We start from the raw sequence: 4,377 nt of genomic DNA on the forward strand, positions 1-4,377 counted from the left end.
AGGCCTTTAATAATGACTAGTTAAGAGCCAATATGTTACTAATTTGCATGTTAATAAGCAACTAATTAATGGTGAATATGTTCCCCATACTAAAGTGTTACCATGTTTTATTACTGGTGCACAAAATGAAGCGTGCATGAACATCACCTTGTTCAAACAACAAAACCAACACAGTGCATAAACTCACAACAAATTACACACCGGCAAATTAGTCTGACTTCTGCTGTTGTCGTATCCGTAATACACCGATAGGGAGAAGTTTTTATTTACACGATGAGTCGGGTGTGTCTTGACCTCCGCCGAACCCCTGGGCCCGACTCACCAAACTCCTAGGGTTCCATCGAACCCAGGTTAAGAACCACTGCCTTAAAGGAAAACTATTCTTGATCTGTACCTTTGAAATTGCAGCTCAAAGAACTGGCTCATTATTTGTTTAGTTTTTTCAAATTAATTCACATACATATTGTTATAAACACAAATAATCACTGGTAGCCGATCTAAGACCAGGTGAAATCAGAATAATAAAAATGTTAGCAAGTATTACTCAACTGGTGGAAATCATTCTGACTAATTTTATTTTACCTTTTGTGTATATTGAAGCAGCAGTAGAAGCATTTAAGTCCCATCTTAAAACTCATTTGTATACTCGAGCCTTTAAATAGACCCCCCTTTTTAGACCAGTTGATCTGCCGTTTCTTTTCTTTTCTCCTCTGCCCCCCCTCTCCCTTGTGGAGGGGGAGTTACACAGGTCCGGTGGCCATGGATGAAGTGCTGGCTGTCCAGTCGGGACCCGGCCAGGGTGGACCGCTCGCCTGTGCATCGGTTGGGGACATCTCTGTGCTGCTGACCCGTCTCCGCTCGAGATGGTTTCCTGCTGGCCCCACTATGGACTGGACTCTCACTATTATGTTAGATCCACTATGGAATAGACTCTCACCATTATGTTGGATCCACTATGGACTGGACTCTCACTATTATGTTAGATCCACTATGGACTGGACTCTCACTATTATGTTAGATCCACTATGGACTGGACTCTCACACTATTATGTTAGATCCACTATGGACTGGACTCTCTCACTATTATGTTAGATCCACTATGGACTGGACTCTCACTATTATGTTAGATCCACTATGGACTGGACTCTCACACTATTATGTTAGATCCACTATGGACTGGACTCTCACACTATTATGTTAGATCCACTATGGACTGTCCTCTCACTATTATGTTAGATCCACTATGGAATGGACTCTCACCATTATGTTAGATCCACTATGGACTGGACTCTCACTATTATGTTAGACGAGACACTTGTGATTTAGGGCTATATAAATAAACATTGATTGATTGATTGATCCACTATGGACTGGACTTTCACTATTATTTTAGATCCACTATGGACTGGACTCTCACTATTATGTTAGATCCACTATGGACTGGACTCTCACACTATTATGTTAGATCCACTATGGAATAGACTCTCACCATTATGTTAGATCCACTATGGACTGGACTTTCACTATTATGTTAGATCCACTATGGACTGGACTCTCACTATTATGTTAGATCCACTATGGACTGGACTCTCACTATTATGTTAGATCCACTATGGAATAGACTCTCACCATTATGTTAGATCCACTATGGACTGGACTCTCTCACTATTATGTTAGATCCACTATGGACTGGACTCTCACTATTATGTTAGATCCACAATGGACTGGACTCTCACACTATTATGTTAGATCCACTATGGACTGGACTTTCACTATTATGTTAGATCCACTATGGACTGGACTCTCACACTATTATGTTAGATCCACTATGGACTGGACTTTCACTATTATGTTAGATCCACTATGGACTGGACTCTCACTATTATGTTAGATCCACTATGGACTGGACTCTCAAAATATTATGTTAGATCCACTATGGACTGTACTCTCACTATTATGTTAGATCCACTATGGACTGGACTCTCTCACCATTATGTTAGATCCACTATGGACTGGACTCTCACTATTATGTTAGACGAGACACTTGTGATTTAGGGCTATATAAATAAACATTGATTGATTGATTGATCCACTATGGACTGGACTTTCACTATTATTTTAGATCCACTATGGACTGGACTCTCACTATTATGTTAGATCCACTATGGACTGGACTCTCACACTATTATGTTAGATCCACTATGGACTAGACTCTCACTATTATGTTAGATCCACTATGGACTGGACTTTCCCAATATTATGCTAGACCCACTCAACGTCCATTGCATCCGGTCACCCACATACTGTATGTGGTCCTCTCCAAGGTTTCTCATAGTTAATCACATCGACGTTCCATTGGGGTTGTGAGTTTTTCCTTGCCCTTATGTGGGCTCTGTACCGAGGATGTCGTTGTGGCTTGTGCAGCCCTTTGAGACACTTGTGATTTAGGGCTATATAAATAAACATTGATTGATTGATTGATTGATTGCAAACATTTTCTTAGGTGGTGTCACAATCCTCGTGTTTCAACAGTGACGTCACTATCTTAACATTCTCTTTGACAAAAAACAGCTTAGCACTCAGGTTTTACTGTATGCTAGTAAAATACTGCAGTACTAAGCCCCGTTTACACTAAGCCAGATAAGGTTTAGTGTGGCTGAAACTTGGCTTATGCTAAATAAATCTTCTTTAAACGACTTAGTGTAGACATGGCCTGGTACTATAACGACCCTTGTCAAATGAGGGTCATTTTTTTTCATGGACATGATGACATTGCTGGTAATATGAGCCAAGACGCATGGGAGTCAACACACACACAGAGCACTTACAAGCAGAAACACAGCAGATTTTACGTAATTTTGGCGTGAAGCATTTATTGAGTTGAGTTGTGTTTATTGGGAACATGCATGCATACAACATGATACATCACACATGCATGCATACAACATGATACATCACACATGCATGCATACAACATGATACATCACACATGCATGCATACAACATGATACATCACACATGCATGCATACAACATGATGCATCACACATGCATGCATACAACATGATGCATCACACATGCATGCATACAACATGATGCATCACACATGCATGCATACAACATGATGCATCACACATGCATGCATACAACATGATGCATCACACATGCATGCATACAACATGATGCATCACACATGCATGCATACAACATGATACATCACACATGCATGCATACAACATGATGCATCACACATGCATGCATACAACATGATGCATCACACATGCATGCATACAACATGATGCATCACACATGCATGCATACAACATGATACATCACACATGCATGCATACAACATGATACATCACACATGCATGCATACAACATGATACATCACACATGCATGCATACAACATGATGCATCACACATGCATGCATACAACATGATGCATCACACATGCATGCATACAACATGATGCATCACACATGCATGCATACAACATGATACATCACACATGCATGCATACAACATGATACATCACACATGCATGCATACAACATGATACATCACACATGCATGCATACAACATGATGCATCACACATGCATGCATACAACATGATGCATCACACATGCATGCATACAACATGATGCATCACACATGCATGCATACAACATGATGCATCACACATGCATGCATACAACATGATGCATCACACATGCATGCATACAACATGATGCATCACACATGCATGCATACAACATGATGCATCACACATGCATGCATACAACATGATACATCACACATGCATGCATACAACATGATGCATCACACATGCATGCATACAACATGATGCATCACACATGCATGCATACAACATGATGCATCACACATGCATGCATACAACATGATACATCACACATGCATGCATACAACATGATACATCACACATGCATGCATACAACATGATGCATCACACATGCATGCATACAACATGATGCATCACACATGCATGCATACAACATGATGCATCACACATGCATGCATACAACATGATACATCACAATTTCCAGTTTCTCTATTCAACATGTTGGAAAAGGAGTAGGAAGAAGCAGAGCTTATTTAACAATACCCCTTTTCCTTTACATAGCAGTCGCTAAAACCTTTGTTCACTTCCTGTTCTCAATGTATTCACAATATACTCCATAAGTAATAACATAAAAAGTAAATAAACAAATAAATAATAATTAGTGAAGTAAGTTATATTTCATATGGTGAGATGAATAAGATGATCTAGGAAATGAATGGATGGATGAAATCAATTCAGAATGTGGTTCTTCTTTGTACTTTGTAAACACTTTAAGTTTGAAAAGTTTCTTGG

The sequence above is a fragment of the Entelurus aequoreus genome, linkage group LG08 (assembly GCF_033978785.1).
Source record: "Entelurus aequoreus isolate RoL-2023_Sb linkage group LG08, RoL_Eaeq_v1.1, whole genome shotgun sequence".
Classification (NCBI taxonomy): domain Eukaryota; kingdom Metazoa; phylum Chordata; class Actinopteri; order Syngnathiformes; family Syngnathidae; genus Entelurus; species Entelurus aequoreus.